The 18744-nt window shown below is 43.9% G+C and overlaps 1 protein-coding gene across 1 annotated transcript in view; it reads right to left on the reverse strand.

Moving 5' to 3' along the window:
- LOC146780075 (arylamine N-acetyltransferase, pineal gland isozyme NAT-10-like) overlaps window positions 1–18222 on the reverse strand; it is a 58807-nt gene extending 40585 nt beyond the window's left edge. The window contains exon 1 of the mRNA XM_085637710.1: window positions 18104–18222. The gene's annotated coding sequence lies outside the window, so the exon portion shown is untranslated. The remainder of the gene's footprint in view (window positions 1–18103) is intronic.
- Window positions 18223–18744: the final 522 nt, after the last annotated feature.

Genomic DNA, 18744 nt, shown 5'->3' on the forward strand with positions numbered 1-18744 from the left:
ATAGCTAACACACAATTAAAATATTCCCCCATTTAACAGAAATTAACTTCCCACCGATTGCCTCCCATTTGTGTCTTTCTTGTAGATAGGAGGGACATCTCAGTTTTGAATTTCTAATTCCTAACTTTATTAAATAATTAGGGATAGAAGACTAAAATGATAATTGCCTCAGTGCCAAATACTGTACATGTCTTCCTGAATAGGTTAATGGGCCATTACCAGCATGGGCCGCCCAGCACAATCTCGGCCCCCCCAATACTCATTACCTTATGACACTCAGAAGTGCTTCTTTGCACCTCCCGTAGAAGTGACCAGAGTCAACTCTCCCTTGCAGAACTCCATATCATTGTCATGTGTACACATTAAAGCTGCTTTGACAATTAAGAAAATCCGCCGACCCCCCTCACCAGTCTGTTCCTGGTGGTACAACACAAATATGCCTCCTGGTCCATCACCAGCTCTTCACCATCCTGCAGGGTTTCGAGGCTAGGAACATACACCTTCGTCTTGCTCTTATCACCACCATCCTCTTCCTCTCCTCCATGAAGTCTCTGACGTCCTCATCATCTTCGCTAGCAGTCCCTTCAATAAACTTGTCTTCTTCCTCCTCGTTTCCTCTGATATCCTTACACTTGCTCTGTTTCTTCTCCACCATCTTGGTAAAGGAAGGGAGAAGGCAACGCAGGCTCGGATTGGATGATACATTACTCTCTCCCATTGGCTGCTGTTAAAAACATGAGCCGCCTCTAAACACACTGGGGCAGATTTACAAGCCCCTTGCGCCACTTTTGCGTCACTTTTAACATAGGGAAAGTGGCGCAAGGGGCTTGTAAATCTGCCCCACTGTTCATTCCCCTAGTTTGGCCGTCAAGCTAAGGTTCATCTAATGTGCTGAATGGTTTCAGTTTCTATCCTCTTTCAGCTTAGGAGGCTCGTAAATAACTTCGAAGATATTGGTGCTGGTATTGCTGAGAAGAGACCCCTAGGCTGTGAAAATAATGGAAAATATACGAGAAGAAGTAAGATTAACTAAACAAAAGGAACAGTGAATACAACAAAGAAACAAAGGTAGAAAGCCAAAAGGAGAAAAATCTGTAACAAGTGGGGAAGGAAGAGAAAATGTGTAAGGAAAAGAAAAACAAGCGGCCGCGATTGTCCCGGCTGCTTCAAAAGTGAAAGCGCACACAGCCTGCTGAATGTAAACAAAACACGTTGTCATGCCTCAAGTGGGACATACTCAATAAAGAAAATAGTGCTTACAACACTAAAATAACACATACTGTGTAAGAACCAAAGTAAAGGGGCCAGTAACCATGGAAGGATACAAATGACAACATAGCCATACTAAGGAGGGACAAACAAGCCTATTAAGGAATCAGACGCCAGCATTTATGAAGGACAAATACACAAGCCAATGAAAAAATATGTACTTTGCAGGGGATATCCCTCAACATTCGGAAACTACAATTGCTGTTTGTTTGTTTAAAATGTCTTGGGTTGCATTTGAAATGCTTTAATGAAAATGAATTTAGTCATGAAAGCTGTAGTGGGCTGGCCCCACGTGTGCAGGATGACAAGGAGACGCTGTAGACGTGGCCAGGTAGGAGTAGATGTAGTTTATTAAGATCATAGACGTAAAGGTAGTAAATCCAGAACAGGCTCCACAATAGGCCCCAACATAGGCCCCAGCATTAGCCCCACCAGGAGCAGCCTCCTAGCTGCTCAGCCCATCTTCCCAACTGTCTCAGTCCCACACAGTATCCAAGCATTCCACCCACACTAACATTCTACGCGGAACACTGACACTGGCTGAGCAGCTAGGTACAGAATGAAAGGAACATAATAACATGACCTGAGGATACTACACATCCTCTTCCTTTACACTGAAAATTAATAGAACCTAAAATAAACCCAAACTACTAATAAGCAAACAAATAAATACAGAAATGTACACAAGATATGAATAGTCCATAAACCCAGGAATGCATGTAGAAATAAATCAAGAGAGGGAAACAGACACACTAAGGATAAAAGAAAGATGCAAGCATAAATCAACACACTAACACCATCCCCTTTCCTTAATACTGAACAAAGAATAATTTTAGAAGTGAAATAAGAGCTCACATATAACAAATGAATCTGATACCCAGAGTAGAATCCTACGGGTATAAATACCTATGGGTAGAACAACACCCAAGGAAGTACTTCTCACGTGAGAAAACTGTGACGACAAATCAAAACGCCACCCCTCATGTAAGGGACACTATGGGACTAAAACCCACGTGTTTGGGACTAACACCCAAATGTAAATAATACGTCACATGGGACTGAAACCCACTGACATGTGAAGCATGTAAAACCGACACGCAGCACAGTGTGGCATCAAAAGATGGCTACACACACAGAAGACAGCGAAAACGTAAATGAAAGGACTGATACCCAACATACACCTAAAGGTGGGACTCAAACCCCCTTTAAACTTAGTAAATAGGACTGGTACCCATTACTAATGACATAGGTGGGACTCTAACCCCCTATAAATAGGTAGGACTCTAACCCCCTATAACGGAGTAAATGGGACTGAAACCCAAACTCAAAATAACAAAGGTGGGACTAAAACCCCCTTTTAAAAATGGGGCTAAAACCCATTCCTATATAAATTACTGTGAACGTGGGGTGATGGGACTAAAAACCCACTCCCATCCCTAAGGCAGGGATAAAACATTTTAGATAAGGGTCATGGGACTAAAAACCCACTCCCATCCCTAGGCAGGGATAACTATCTAAAAAGGAAATGGGACTAAAACCCACTCCTATCCCTTAGGCAGGCAGGGATAAAACATTTGAAATAAGGGTCATGGGACTAAAAACCCACTCCCATCCCTAGGCAGGGATAACTATCAAAAAAGGAAATGGGACTAAAAACCCACCCCTATCCCTTAAGCAGGGATACATAAAAAAGAGACATGGGACTAATACCCACTCCCATGCCAACAAAACAAAACTTGTACATAGCGATAAAACAACGTTGGCATACAACAAATACTTGACACTGAAGAAAGAAATTACACTAATCTGTGAACATAAAACGTTTTTGTGATGAAAACATTTTCTTGTGAATTAAAACTTTTCTGCGTTAAATCCATTCACTTGTGAAATAAACGTTTGCGTGCTAATTCTTTAAACTTGCCTACAACTCATATTTCTAAAGTCAAAGGTGTGCCTGTCACCGCGACAGGCGTTCCAAAACAACAATTGATGCATTCACAAACGCAGTTTTGAAACTTCCAATTACTGATGACCCTTTTTTTTCACCGCTGCTACAACTAAAACACAGTTCCTTTAAATACGAAGACCACATTACTCTGCTTGTTCTTATTACGTTGTTCTTCTACTTTTTATTTTCTGTTTGCTGCTGGTTGCACCGATGCGCAAATTCTCCTCAGGTTCACTGAACAAACGCTTGACTTGTATCCACTCGTTGCCGTCTTTTTTTAAAATTTATTTTATATCGCGCACAAACGTGGTTGGAATATTAAACAATCGTGGTTGGCAGAAACAGCAAACACATCGCTGCCTGGAACAGAAAACACCATGAACCCCAAGATGGTAGCACGCACAAACGACGTATGCCGGGTGGCTCACGGAGCGCTCTCGCCTACAAACGCACGCTCGCAGCTCCGAACACCAGAAGACACCATGCAAGCTTGAAGCTCCGAACACCAGAAGACGTAATGATAGCTTGATGAATGGCTGCGCGCGGCATTGAACACAGTAAGTAGCGCAAGCCATATTTGAATTTTGAAAGAAACGCAACTGTCATTGCAAACAGACCACGCAGCCAACCACAAAGTATTTATATATATTACTCTCAAAATAAAGACCACCACTTAATCTAATTGTAGTTCAGTGAACTGAATTTAAGCTTTCAATGCGCCAGTCGATAATTTAAATGGGAAATAGCACAAGTAATTCCCACACAGGTTCAGCGCCATAACGAGGGAATAATTAAGAAATCCAACATCCTATGTAGAGCAAAGTCTACATCACACTTGTTCACAAGCAGTCACCAATTACCTTGGTACAGAGTCACGGTCTCGCTTGTTGCACCATGTTGCTTTTTTTTTACTGACTCGATGGTACTGTTTGACAAATCTTCGTGTTAACTCAGGCAGCTATGATGATGAATTGCCATGAAATGTAGACGCCAAAGATGACAACACAGCACGCCTGTTACTTATTGCTCAAAAGAATTCTTAGTTGTAGCACAATAGACGTTTTTTTTTCCTTGTGGCATATTTTCTTCTCCATAAGTAGACTGGCTTGTAACTATTTTTCCTGATGTGGATGATGTGATGATGACACAGCATGCCTGGGCTGGGCTGTCCGATGTGGTGGACACTGGTGGGGCAGACAGGCACGCTTGACAAATTTCTTTTTCTTCAACATGTTTCTTTTCTCTTCTTTAAATTTCTTGACACTTGTTTCTTGACGCTTGACACTTGTTTCTTTTTTTTTTTAATTTTCCTTGACCTTGGTACTTTTCTACACGTTCTCTTTGTCCACTCCTGTTTCTTGGTTGAGCTCATGTTGCTTTTTGCGTGAGATTTTCTCCAGATCGTCGCCATAAATGTAGTGGGCTGGCCCCACGTGTGCAGGATGACAAGTAGACGCTGTAGACGTGGCCAGGTAGGAGTAGATGTAGTTTATTAAGATCATAGACGTAAAGGTAGTAAATCCAGAACAGGCTCCACAATAGGCCCCAACATAGGCCCCAGCATTAACCCCACCAGGAGCAGCCTCCTAGCTGCTCAGCCCATCTTCCCAACTGTCTCAGTCCCACACAGTATCCAAGCATTCCACCCACACTAACATTCTACACGGAACACTGACACTGGCTGAGCAGCTAGGTACAGAATGAAAGGAACATAATAACATGACCTGAGGATACTACAAAAGCATTCACACTTTGCTTCCACAAACGTGCTGTAAAGCGGTATATAAGTCACTGGGGGGCAGACTTACTCTTTTGTGCCTGGTGTTCTGTTTTGTTTGCAAAAGTCGTTGAAGCCCCATGCTCTCTAAAATCCTTGAATGATCTCCCATTCATGAGCCCTTCTCTGGCTACAGCCCACCCTAGCTTTGATTGTTGCCCTCTCCTCCCACACCTGGTGGCAAACCATTTCCTCACTGTTGCCTTTCCTTGAAAATGTTGCCAGGATTCTAAAGGAAGTTGATTATGCCAGGGCTCATGAGAAAATACATTTATTGCATTTTCAGGTCAGTAAAACGAATGCAAACGAAAGCCATGGTTCTACTCTGCAGCCTGTGCTTTGCCACAAGCTCACACCGTAAGCTATGTCTGCAGCTGTGTATGATGCGCAAATAGTGCTTCGGTAAGAAATGAGAGCCTATGTGCTATAGATGGTGATGATTAATGTTCATTTTAAATATTTTTCCGTGTCTGGTAGTTTGAATTGATGACATGCAGAAGTTTACTTTTGTTGCCACTGAGATCTGTGTCCCTGCATCTTCCTCTGTAAAGAAGTCATGGTGTGTTTCAGATCACATGGCATCACTACACTCAGAGCATGCTTTAATATATAACTTTCCCCTATGCCTGACCTGCAAGTAATATGGGTTATAGTCCCTTAAGCCAATAATCCACCTCAGAAAGATGAAAACCTAAGTCAAATAAGCGAAATGTGAACAGACACCTCCAGGCTACAAAGAAGTATCCGCAAAGCTGTATTGTTACACTTTCTGTGAGAAAGCCTGCTGCCTAGGAGACCAGTAAATAATTTATACTGCAAGAGTCGTGCGTCACGGTACTGTAGATAACAAGTTATCAACCAGGGACAGATAACAAGGCTGATTGCTCCAACCAGACATCTGACACAATTCTATATCTGTAGCAGGTTCTTTAACCTACCCTGCTATCCTACTATATCTATACAGGGTTAAAAGACACACTAAGTTGCTCATCTTTTAAGTGAGCACTTTCTATAGGGCACATTTATTTGTGAGGTTTCTGTGCTTGAACCTGCCATAGTATAGCATTTCCAGGGTGTTATAAATAATGAGTAATGGTATTATATAATTACTGTTATTGTCTGAACTCCAAGGGTCGAGCCTGGGTGCCAGGAATTTATCCTGATACTTTCAGATTACACACAGACTGGTACTTTTAATTACACAATGATCACAAAGGCTGGAGAAATATTTCACCAATGCACTTACCAGCTTATTCATTTTGTGTTCCTCAGTTTTACTCATAACATTGTTGCAAACAGTAATAACAAGCATTTTCAATGCAATAGGTCTCGCATTAATAAAGTTTTAGCTGTTGGCATTGCTAATAATAATGCAACGCCAATAGCAGCTCAAAGAATCAGTAATGTGAGACCTATTGCATTGCAATTGTTTTTTTTTATATATAGCACAAACTTGAGTGAAAGGTGTGTATTTATGTTGCATTGAGTACAGTGTAATTATGTGTTGTGTTATTATGTGGCACAGAGTGGTATTCTGTGGAGTGAATTTATCTTGAATTAAGTAGAGAGTAATTATGTGACGTGCAATTATGTAGTACTGAGTGGTATGTGGAGTGTATTTATGTTGTATTGAATACAGTGTAATTATGTGATGTGTAATCACACACACACACACAACCACACACACACAACCACACCCACAACCACACACACAACCACAACCACACACACAACCACACACACAACCCCACACAAACACACACACACACACACAACCACACACACACAAACACACACACAACCACAAACACAACACACACACACCCACAACCACACACACAACCACACACAACCACACACACAACCACACACACAACCACCACAACTACACACACAACCACAACCACACACACAACCACAACCACACACACAACCACCCACAACAACACACACAACCAAACACACAACCACACATACTACAACACACACATACACACTCAACCACACACACACAACCACACACACAACCACACACACACAACCACACACACACAACCACACACACAACCACACACACAATCACACACACACACAACCACACACAACCACACACACAAGCACAAACACAACACACACACAACCACACACACACAACCACGCAGACACAACCACACACAACCACACACACAACCACACACACAACCACACACACACCACACACACACACACACAACCACACACAACCACACAACCACACATACAACCACACACACACAACCACACAAACACACACAACCACACACACAAACACACACAACCACACACCCACACACACAACCACACACACACACACAGCCACACACACAACCACACACACAACACACACAACCACACACACACACACACATCCACCCACACAACCACACACACACGCGCACACACACAACCACACACAACTGAGGGGAATCGGGTAACGGAAAGAGAAAGGACTCTATCCATATATATATATATCTTTATTGCGTGATTTAAAAGTAAACCATTGCAAGTACAAACATTTAAAAGGTTCAAGATTGCATTTAGAATGGTGAATTCATTAAAAGTCAATATGTATGGATAATAACAAATGAAACTTCAGTTTAAAAAGTCATATTCATAAAAAGCCAGCAACAGCAAGTAAAAATTTGGCAGCATTATTCCAATGGGGGGTCGCAGACTCTGGGCAGCTCAGTATGTTTTTTTGCAGCGCGCTCCATAAATCTTACTAGGGCACAATTTAATTTAGTGTTCCTAGGATCGAAACAGGCCAAAACTGCTGCTCTACAGCTTCTAATCATGTTTCTATTCCAATGATGCTTGAGTAGGGCCCGTCTCTCTGTCAATAGTAGAGGGCACAGGCATATGATGTGTATGATGTCTTCTTTGTGGGTCCCGCAAAGTCGGCACTGAACTTTTCCATGTTCTCTTTTCCATTTTGGCCAGTGAGTCAACAGGTTAATAACTCCCAGTCTCAGTTTTAAAAAGCTTAGTTTCATCCGAGCACTAAGCGATATAGTAAGGTACGGCTGTGGAATTAGCAAGGCATAGGATTGAAGGGTCATCCACCCATGACTTCTTTTGGCAAGGCTGCTTTGTCTTCCACTATTGATAATTGTTTGGTGCTGATTTTCGCTAGCCTTTTAAATTCCATCTGACTGGCGTGCAGGATCCAGAGGTCATTTAGGCACAGGGTTTTTAAGCCTTTTGACCAGTATTCATGTCCTGCTCGCCATAAGTTGTTGTCAATGCTGGCCCACAAATGGTATCCTAAACTTCCCTCCTTTGATAACCTCAATTTGTGACAGCACACGAGAAAAGACATGGCTCTGGCCAATCGTTGTTTGCAGATGCCAAATTCCAATCTAATTTGTGCCGGTGATGTATGGTTTGGTAATTTGAACACAGACCTGTAGATCTTAGTAATTATTTTGTCCAGATGGTCACTGTCCAATCTTTTTAAAGCTTCACTGCCGTATGTTAGGGTAGGAATGATTTTTGCCTGAGCCACCTGAAGTGTGGGTGCAAGAGTAGGGCCTTGTAGTTTCTTTTGAATTAGTCCGATTGCAAAAGCGAGTGCCGTACCCTTCCTTTTTTGCTCTTCTAGTTGGGATTTGAAATTTCCTTTGTTGTTGAAAGTGACTCCAAGGTACCTTTGGCAATTTGATTAGACAATGCTTTCATTATTCAAAGCCCAAGACAGTTTCTTAGCTTTCCTTGAGTGCACCGCTAAAATTTCCGTCTTCCTGTTGTTGATGCAAAGCTCATTGTCGTTTGAATAGTCGGAAGTAGCATCCAGAAGTCTTTGCATTCCGATCTTTGTTTTACTTAACAGTACCACGTCATCAGCATATAGTAGATTTGTCAGCGGCAAGCCAGATAGTTTGGGAGCGTGGGAGTTGACCTTATTGAGAGCTTCAGGAAGGTCAGCTAGGAATAGGTTAAAAAGTGTTGGGGCCAAGACACAACCCTGTTTGAGGCCTTTGTCCGTCGGAATCGGGCGAGACAGTCTTGAGCCATCCCCGATCTTAATTCTGACCCATGTGTCCTGGTGTAGGAGTTGTATGGCTCTTAGAAGGGCCTCTGGAATGTTGAAACTGGACAGCTTCTGCCATAGTTTACTTCTGTTGACATTGTCAAAAGCCGCTTGGTAGTCAATAAACCCCATATAAAGTGAACAAGAGCAGAATTTCGCTTGGTCAATTAAGCATGAGAGGGTCATGAGATTGACTGAGGTACCGGTGTTTATTGTGAAACCTGTTTGATTCGGGGGAATTATGGAGTTTTCATCAGCCCATGCCCTAAGTGAGTTTAGCAGCACTCCCGCAAAATACTTTGCTTCATTGTCAATGAGTGCGATGAGACGGTAATTCCCTGGGGATTTTTTGTCCCCGCCTTTAAAGATTGGTGCAAGGATGGATCCACGCCAGGAGGGCGGTATGGTGCTGTTTTGCAGACATGTGTTGAAAAGGGGGCTTAGTTTCACAGCCCAGAAAGTTGGATCTTCCTTGAACAAAGCTTGAGGAATTCCACCTGGGCCAGGCGCGCCATCCTGACGTCCCTTTTTTATTATTTTTTCAATTTCGACCTTCTGGACTGTCACAAAATTGGCGCAGCTTTGGGTCGAATGACGTTCTTTTGTTGGTGTCATTTTGTGACCTAGCTTCTTTAAGGAGTTTGAAGTGTTCAGAAGAGGTTCCGGGGCAATCTCTGTTTGTGTTAATGTGTCCATGAGAGGGGGATTTGGATGGTTAGTGAGCAGTTCCTGGTCATTAAAGTGGGAAAAAAGATATTCAACCCACTCTATTTCAAGAATGCTCGAAGAAGCAACTTTGGATGAGCGCCCAGATGCACTATTGATTGTGCGCCAAAACCTGGCAGAGTTGTTTGTTTTAATGTCATACTGCAATTTGACCCCAAACAGGTTCCATTGATTTGTGCGTAGTTCACGTTTTGCTTTCTTGAGGTGATTGCGTGCCTCTCTCAATTTTATTATTTTGCTGGGATCCGTTGGATCAGTTTTCAAAGCCCGCCATAAGCGATTCATCGATCTTTTTGCAGATAGTATCTCAGAATTCGAGCGCGGCGTATACTTTTGATCAGTTTGACTTATGTGTTTTGTTGGTTTCGCGAATCTGTCAGTAAGTTCAGTAGCAAATATTGACCAGTTGGCACATATGTTGTCCGGGCACGTTTGGCGCTCAATTATTTGTTTAGCCTCTGCTGATATGAGTTGAAGATTCTTAAAGGAGCATTTGATGCGTTTAAGGTTGATTGTGAGGCTCTCAGATGGCAAGTCCCTTACCTTTTTGTGTTGTGTAAGGCAAGTCCTCAGAATAATTTCTTGCGGGCAATGATCACTTTCTGTTCTGTTTCCAAGACAGTATCCTGCTACTTGATGGAGCAGTGAAATGCTGACGAAGGTATAGTCAATTAGTGAAGTGCCTTTTTTCGATAGGTAGGAGAATCGAGGTGGCTTGTCAGCAGGATAACGCCCATTTAAGGCTCTTAGGCCCAGATTTCAAGGTTACCTTGTAGAGAACTTCCATGAGGATCATCCTTGTGCCAACCAGGCTTGGCTTGCGGTGGGATCACCCAGATGCTATCATGTGATTTGGTGACCTCATTTTTTTGAAGGACTGACATTAACCACATGTTAAAGTCACCAGTGAGTAGGATTTCTGAGTTTAGAGAACCTGTTTGCACTCTTACTACTGACGCTGATACTTCGTCTACAAAGGATTTCCTGGATGCTGTGTTTGGGCGGGCATAGGCATTCATGAGAATTAACCTCCAATTTTGGCCATTGTTCAAAATAAGAGAAATTCCCACACATTGGAGGCGATTTGATGAGCCCGGCAGGTCCCAAGAGGTGACTGCATTTTTTGTTGATATATAGACTGCAAGACCGCCACTCCCTCTTCCTGGGCGATTCAGTTTATGCGCTGGAATATGGTGGATTTTAAAGCCTTCTAGGTGCTGCGGTGCCGTAAGCCATTTCTCTTGTAGTAAGAGTATGTCAAAACCCCGAAAATAGGAAATGGTAGCATTGTCCTCGAGTTTGCTCGTAAGGCCATTTATATTCCATGAACAGATTTTTAAAGGAATCTTTTCATGGCAGTCCACCCTGCTAGGATGTCAACGTAAAAGGCGGGTTGTATTCAGGGCGCCGGCCAGCCATGACCATGAACCCACCTCGTCCTGATTCCTATTTATTGTGCTCCCGTCTTCTTTTGCTTTCCTCATTGGGTGGACAGAAGTGGGAGTTTTATTGCATGCGCCCCTGAGGACGGAGTAAACTGTACCCCTCCCTACACTTCTATGTTCAACACCACAGCTTCCCTGTAGAACATATGGATAGCCCTCTTCCCTGCCCGGTTGTATCAGTATTCCCCATTGTTTGAAGGTGTCAATTGACCCTAGAATTTTGTTCATTGCCTCTGCAGTTCTCCAGGTGATATTTGTGGATTCTTTTAATTGGCCTTGACATGGTGCAATGAATTCTACCGATATTATGTCTTGAGAGGTAATTTCATCTGACAAGCCTGACGCTTGTATCAGTTTTAAAATGTTACCCCGATTTAGGATATCATGGCTGCCTTTAGACTTGTATTCTGGATAGAAGAGGGTAGAGAGGTTGTCCCCACTCCGAACTGTGCTATTTGGCCTGGGCATTGCCTCTGTTTTGTCCATGATTGGCAATTGCGCAATTTTTATCAAAGGACCCATAAAAGGGATCTCATTGCGCGTAGTGTCGGGCCTTTCATTGTTTACATGACCAGAGTTCCAGTTTTCACTTACTGGGAATGTGCCCTGTTGGTAGTTGACACAAATTGCTGTATCTTCCTGCTTTAAGATAGGGCCTCCAAGCGGCCTTGTCGCAAGACTCGGAGCATGATTCACATCTATTTCATTCTGCTTGATGTGTATATTAGGGGGAGCCGAGTTGGTAGTGGTTTTTTGTTCTTTTGCTTCAATGAGCAAGCATTTTCCCGGAGGGACCATTGGTGGTTCCTTTACTGTTGGCGGGCTGGAAATGAGGCTCTTCCTTTTGTCACAATCTTGGTTAGTTGGTTGTGCTTCCGCTGTCATTCCTGGGTCAGAGGGATTTCCTTGCTCATCGTCTCCGGAGACACCAGGAGGTCTAAGGCTGTTGAACATCGGGTAGAGGTTTAGGACTTGTTTGCCCCTTCTCATTTTATTGCGTCCTTTCCGCTTCCTCTGTCTCTTGACTTTTCCCGCAGGGTTTTGGTCTTCTTGTTCAATTGGGGAGAGAGGGGTGGAACTAGCTCTGCTAGTGACCTGCTTTCCTCTCGTGCCGCCACTTTGCGCCGTATTCTCTTCAGGTCGTGGGGAGTTGTCAGTTTCTTCCTCTCTTGGCCTTGAATTAAAGACTGTTTTGGATTGACGAGCTTCGCTTGAATTACCTGGATCTGTATCGCTGCCATTCCCAGAGGTAGGTATAGCTTTTGCTATTTCTTTTAAGTCTGCTACCAGCTTTTCCATTATGCCTGGAAGCGAACAAAGTTTCTCCACTATTGGTAAGCAGGCGATCTACAGTTTCCTGGGCCCGTCTAATCAGGCTGTTTAGATTTGAGATCCTTTCGTCGATTTTGGCAACATATACGGCAAGTGTATTTAGAAGGCTGATTTGAATGTCCATTTTATCAGCCTGATAGAGCATTGCATCTGCTGACTTTTGAAGGATATCAAGGGCGGTAGCCCATGCTTTTTCTTGTGAGGGGACCTCACTTTTGTCCTGCCTTGGAGTTACTGGTGGCTTGGGAGAGCCAGGATTTGAGTTCCCATATGAATTCAGCATTTTTGCCCATTCCGTCGAGTCGAGGTAGGAAAGCTCCTTCATGACACCCTCAGCATCTTCTGTGTTCGTTACGGTTTCAGTGTGCACTGGCTCAGATTTGCACACACGGTGTAGGTCCTGTTGGTTGCGACCACCCCCCCTAAAGGAGGTGCCTGGATTTTCCGTCGTAAAGGAGGTGTTAATGCCCTTGATAAAGTGAAGCGCAGATTCTCCGTTTTGACTGCACAGGATGCTCAAGCTAGCTTCAGGAAGCATTTGGTTAAGGTTTCCCAAAATGCTGGTTTTTTCTGCCGCTGGTTCAGTATCGATTTCCTTTGTGTTGAGGCCAACACTCCTTAATGCCCCATTTGCTGTGCGGCCCTTGGAAATGAACACCAGTGGGCTTAGGGGGGTTGGAAGCCCAGTGATGTTCTTATTGCTAGAAAAAACCGTTGACCCGGCGTCCTTTATGTAGTTGAATTTTGTTGTTATCTTCGGTTGATTTCCAATAGATTTACTGGCCCTTGTATCAGGACACTTCCTGGAGGCCTGGGACTTGATATCAATTGTGGTATCGGTGTCGCTCAGCAGCAGAATAGGTGACCGTTCTGGGTCCGAGACTGTCCTCTCGTCTCTCCTTTTGCTTTTCTTTTTCCTTTGGGGAGCTGTTGTCCTCACCCTGCCAGATCTCATCTCAAGGCAACAAAGTAGATGAGGAACTTAACTGAGGAAAGGCTCACAGGACTACTGCTGGACTTCTGCTGCGGCAGAGCTTTAATCAGCTGCTACTGGCCACCAGTTGCTGGACACAGGACCCTTTTCACAAAGCCCAAGATCACTGATCTCTTATGCCTGCATGCCTCAGGCCGCAAGAGGTTAGCTAGCGTTCAGGCATAAAATCCCGCAAACTCGTGTCCCTTTCCTTGTTCCCGCTTTCTCTTCTATTCGCCAGCCTGCACCCCAGCACTCAGGGTGATGGGGCGACGACGGTACAGTCTTTAGCCGAAGGTTTTTTGGGGGGACTGGGTGTGGGTGTGGGTATGGGAGTAAGTATGGGAGTAGGTGTGGTTGTTTTCCGCCGTATCCCGCCAACCCAAAGCCCAGAAGGCAAGCAACAGTTTTAGATAACACAAGCCTCGAACGCTGCACCCCTACCTCTTCGGGTGTGGTTAGGTCACAAAGCGTGGTCCAAGGACTGGGTCCGACCCCTTGGAGCGGCTTTTTGAAGCAACTGAACTCCTCCTGCCAGTACCCTCAGCAGACTTGGCTTGGCTTGGCTCGGCACAGCAACTCGGCGCCACTCACACAGTCTAGCGCTGTCTCTCTAGCGCTGTCTCTCTCCCCGCCGTGATACTGAAAGCACAGGGCAGCCGGCAGCTTCAAGGAGGTATGGCCCGATTGGGGAGGGCCAAGTGGGGCCAAATGCGGCCCAGCCGGCCCGCTCCAGGTGCTGCCCAGTACTTAGATGCCCAAGATGCTGGAAACGTCAAACCGCCACCAAACAGCCTCTTGCCTCTTGCAGCCGGTCCGCTCTTCGCTCTGGCTCTGTGCTCCTCGCACAACGCGGCAGGCAGGACACCCCCAGTCCTAAGGGCTCGCTTCACGCTTTACCTCCGGCCCCCACCAAAGCTTCGGCCCTGCTGCTCTGCTGCTCTGCTGCTCTGAGGCTGCTCTGGGGCCGCGAACTCTATCCAAAATCACACGTTTTCAGTCCAGTCAGAAAGTATGATATAGCCCCAACGAGTCCTTGTTTTGTAGCTAAGCAGACACAGTCAATTACTTCAGTAAGCCTGATGCGACATTAGAAAAAGAGAAGTATAGTGCAATTATTAGGCACACATTGTTTACCTTGTAACCGTGTAAATATTTGCCACGCATTTTCATTTTTTTTACCTTGTAACCGCCTTCATTTATTTGTCCTTGTAACAAAGTAAATATTTGCCACGCATTTTCATTTACTTTGCCTTGTAAATGCTATTTTACCTTGTAACCATGTAAAGATTAGCCACACATTCCTCCCAATTAAGCAACAAACTGTATTGCAGCCTCAAAGCCACAAGTAAAGTGATCGCAAAACTGAAAGCAAAGCCACAAGATGTATTTGTTTTACTGTCTGTTTCTTCTCTCATAGGGCCATATGTAGGAAGCCTAATACCGGTCGGTATCGGCCGATTTTCGGTAAATATCTCGTTACCGACCGGTATTTAGGCTTTTGGTATGTAGGGGGCATATTTCAGGATTCGGTAATTTACCGAATCGGTAAAATTACCGAATCGGTAATTTTACCGATTCGGTAAATACCGAATCCTGAAATGATATGTAGGGGGAGTGTGTCGTTGGTGTGGGGATTCGTTATTTACCACCAACTAAAAATTGGTGGTAAATGACAAATAACTGTAAAAAAGCATTTTTTTGCAAGTTGAGGTGTGGAATGTGGCAGACATACATGCCCTTAGGGCATGTATGTGCGCCACATGTGCACACATGGACGAATCAGGGGTGCAACAGGGTGTCAATGTGACACCCTGCCACCCTTGATGATGCCTCCCCCATTACCAATTCGGTATTTACCGATTCGGTAATGGCAACTGGCTTCCCATTCATTCCTATGGGCCTCCAGGCCCATAGGAATGAATGGGAAGCCAGTTGCCATTACCGAATCGGTAAATACTGATTCTAAAATACCGACATATACCGATTCGGTAATTATTTACCTACATTACATTTACCGATTCATAAATACCGAATCGGTAAAATTCGGTATTTAAGAATCGGTAAATGTAATTTACCTACATATGGCCCATAGTGTATTCATCTTTCTCTTAGTGTGTGCGTTTCTATCCCTCTCTCAGTCTATCTGTGTGTCTCTGTCTTTGTAAATGCTCCTCTGTGCCCGTCATGCTCCGCTATATGTGTCTACCTATGTGTACACTGTATTTGCGTTTATATATAAAACTCTATATGTGCCTTTTAGTGTTTATAAGTTTCTGTCTTTATCTCTGCCTCTGTTCCTCTTTGTCTATCTGTCTCAGTTTCTAGCTTTGTGTATGTGCCTCTGTTTCTGTATATCTCTTTGCTTGTTAATCTCCTTTTCTATATGTATGTACGTCTGTTTTCCTGTACCTATGTCTAGCTCTGTGTATTTCTGTCTATATGTCTATAACTCTATTTGTAAGCAACCGCCATTTTAGATTAAGGGAATCGAGTAACGGAAAGAGAAAGAACTCTATCCAGAATCACGCGTTTTTAGTCCAGTCAGGAAGTATGACTTAGCCCCAACGAGTCCTTGTTTTGTAGCTAAGCAGATACAGTCAATTATTTCAGTAAGCCTGACGCGACATTAGAAAAAGAGAAGTATAGTGCAATTATTAGGCACGCATTGTTTACCTTGTAACCGCGTAAATATTTGCAGCGCATTTCTCAATTTTTTTTACCTTGTAACCGCCTTCATTTATTTTACCTTGTAACCGCGTAAATATTTGCAGCGCATTTTAAAAATGTTTTACCTTGTAACCGCCTTCATTTATTTTACCTTGTGACCATGTAAAGATTAGCCACGCATTCCTCCCAATTAAGCAACAAACTGTATTGCAGCCGCAAAACCACAAGTAAAGTGATCGCAAAACTGAAAGCAAAGCCACAAGTAAATCGATCGCGAAACCGAAAGCAATCGCTTTTGGAAGCAGAGACAGCCGCCAATGGTGCGCGTGCGCACGCCACAGACAGCCATATGCTTTCAATTATCGCGCCCGTGTCTGGGCACGATAATTGAAACCAGATAGGCTTTAGTGCGCGTAACAGACACCAATAGGCCGCGTGCGGAGCGATGCGCCCGCCTTTGGCCTATTGCATGCTCTGTCTAAAAAATACAGCCACTAAAAGCCCAATAATAGAAGACAAAACAAAAAGCACACTCACGAGCGTGTACGATTCCAGGGTCCATTTCTGAACCCCGGACAGCACAGTGCAACACTTGGCGCGAGACCTGAAAAGAAGGGTGGGCGCTCCTTGTGTCAAGGTATCCTCTTACCACTGAGCAGTCACATAGCTCCCCTGTTAACTCTGCCTGGGATGGAGAACAGCTTTGTCTGACAGAAGTCAGCACCTCTGAGTTGGCTGCCCTGCTGGGACAAAAGGACAGTGCTACAGGTTTCTAAAAATTTGCAGAAATGCAACTTATTCTATTTAGGTTTTAAACTGGATTTGAGTCACTCGTCGCTTCTTTTGTACTCCAGAAGCACACCGTAGGGCAGACTGAGGTTTAGATTAAATACAAGTTAACACATTTGTTTACCTCTCAGAGACCCGTGCACCATGCATGTCACAACTTTCGTACAATGCAGTGATTGTCCAAAATATATATTCTGGTTTCATGATCTACGGCTCGTCTCCTCATGAATGTCCTGATTGATTCTTGTGTTGTTTCAATTGCTTCAATATATGTATTGTCCTAGTTTGATTATTAGTTTGTGTTCGTTCTTTATTGCTGATAGTTGTGCCATTGTCACGAAACACAAGCAGTTCAATCCCATAACTGGTAAGCAGCAGTTACAGGTTGATTAATGGATGTTTTAACCAATTAAATAATCTATGACTAAATAGCCACACCATAAAACCTCCGAAAGACAATACCATTGCCATCGCCAATACAACTCGGATTGCCGAGACCTATTGGCTTTGCCAATGCTTGTCGATGATTTCTATGAGTGTTTTGCAGTTCTATATATACCTTATTTGACCAATGGACATTATACAAGCCCCATTTGCATTACACAAGGACAGAATAATTTTTAGCTCTGAGGAGATTACCCTGAATCATAGGATATTGAGCCTACCGTGGGACTCGAACCTGGTTACCCCTCTCTAAAGCCGGCAGCCCTGGCCCTAATCCCATTTCGTCTACTCCACGTTTTGTTTAATCCATAACTTCTTATTTCCTTATAAAACGTTCTTGTTTGTGCAGCATGAACTTCTGAGTTACTAAATTGCAGTAATCGCCTGCCACTTGGTTTACATTCCTGTCCACAAGATTAGCAGCATCTTAAACACTTACCATTTGCAAGTTTATGGTCAATGGTGCAACAACAAAAATGAGGTCCCATAAAGCCATTTTAGGTAGTAAAAGAAAGCCATAATTGGGGTGCAGTGGATCCTCACACCCCCAGTGCCCCGGTGTCACTGCACTGGCTGTACCTTAGTTTTCCTACGCCCCTCTATAAGATGATCAGCGGTATTTTGTAACCTTTAAAGACAGATAAGAAAACAGTACACTTACTTGAAAAAGGACTTCAAGTTGCCCGGAAGAGTTGTTCTTTCAAAGCAGCAGTTTGCTTCCCTTTCCGAACTTTGCCCTTACCTGTCTCTGCAGCCTCCTGCCCTGTGCATTTCCGATCCAGTTTTTCCGGTTGAGTCAGCACGAAGAAAGAGAGGGCGGGGACTAGACGTGCTGTGAACGATTAACTCCTCTGCTCTTTGGTACATCCCGAAGCAGATCTGTCAAGTTGCCACTTCTCTAATGTGTGACATTTCCATACCTTCAGTGTGGGAAGGTGTGAAGTCTCCCTGTCATATGTGTGCAATACATTTGTCTAAGACGTTCTAACAATACAAAAATATTGCATGGAAGGACTGCCTTGCTTACGCATACACACGGCTCGCCTTCTTCTTCCCCTATGTCTGGTCTCTTTTCTTTTTGATTTTTTCCCTCCCCCTTCCCCCTTCCTCATTTCTCTGCTTCTCTACAACTTCTCTTTTTCCTTACCCTCTTTCTTCTCCACTTGTTACTCTTCTCCTTTTTCTCTCTCAAAGGGGACTCCTTATTTTCCACTGTCTCCCTATAACACGTTTCCACCTGTCCTCCTTTCTGCAGTCTTTCTCCATCCCCTCACTTTTTTCTCTTTCCAGGGTCTCCTTTTC

The sequence above is a fragment of the Triturus cristatus genome, chromosome 12 (genome assembly GCF_964204655.1).
Source record: "Triturus cristatus chromosome 12, aTriCri1.1, whole genome shotgun sequence".
NCBI lineage: Eukaryota > Metazoa > Chordata > Amphibia > Caudata > Salamandridae > Triturus > Triturus cristatus.